A 1,194-nucleotide genomic window follows, 5' to 3' on the forward strand; every position below is an offset into this window, starting at 1 on the left:
CAGGTCATCACTCAAGTTTCTTACCTCAGGGAGAAGATATGCTGGGCAGGTAGACATTAGTTTCTGTCCTATTTGACAGCTATGTTTTTTTTTTTTTTTTTTTTTTTTTGTGATAACTAAACAGACTGGCATCCTCTGGCTTTAGTAACAGGAGCTGTCCCTGAGACAGACACCTTATTGGTTCAGAAAAGGTTAAGTGCTGAGCTAATAAAGCTGAGGAGAATGGTGAATTGGGACAAACGCCCTCTGATGGGGTACACCTGGGCAACCAGGCATCCTCGGGGTCAGCTTCCCTTTCCCTGAATGAGTTCCCTAGTCAGAAGAGCTTGGGATGAAGCCTTCAGCATGAGGGTCTGATTGGTGAGTGGGAGCTAGACAGCACAGAGAAAACTCATTCTATGATACACACCACCAAGAGGGCTGCTTGGTTGTGTGCGATGTGTATTTGAGTATTATTTGCATCCCAGAACTGTATCTAGAAGAAGCAGAAGGAGAACAGAGTTATTTATATTACCATATAGTAACTGATTGCAGTGCTGGAACTCTGAAAAGGATTATTTTTTAAAAGATGCTTTAATTTTATCCAAAGGTGGTGTTAATACCTTTGAATTATTGTCTTTAATATCTAGATGATCTCCTGACTCTAGGGCCAGGGATTAGCTGGCTTCTGCTTTCTCTTTTTTCATTTTCTCCTTATCTGCCCCTCTTCCTGGCTGGCATTTTGCTTCTTTTAGAGGATGGGAGTTATATGTATGTGGGGAATGGTAAGTGTCCTGGCAGTTCTTATTAGACTGGGAGGTTTTGCGTTTTTTGGGGCCTGCAAATGGTCCACGCTTGCTCGTTTGTATACTCATTGTATATGTACTGCTCTTCTGTAGCCTCTAAGAAAAAGAGACCTCCATGTTTAGATGGAGTTTCAACATCTCTAGGCACCCAGAACCCAAGACAATCCGCAGAATTAATGTTGCTGTTTAAAGGACTTGTGGGAGAAGATCCTCTCACTAGTCTGCTCTTCTGCCATGTGGGAAATAGCCTTCCTTCCTCCAAAGGATGCAGCATTTAAAGAGCCATGTTGGAAATGGAGACAATGCTCACCTGACACCAAAACCTGCCAGTGCTTTGATTTTGGGCTTCCCAGCTTCTGCCATTTTGAGACAGAAATTTCTGATATATATATATATATATATATATATA

The sequence above is a fragment of the Nannospalax galili genome, unplaced genomic scaffold (genome assembly GCF_000622305.1).
Source record: "Nannospalax galili isolate Female #2095 unplaced genomic scaffold, S.galili_v1.0 scaffold475, whole genome shotgun sequence".
NCBI classification, from domain to species: Eukaryota; Metazoa; Chordata; class Mammalia; order Rodentia; family Spalacidae; genus Nannospalax; species Nannospalax galili.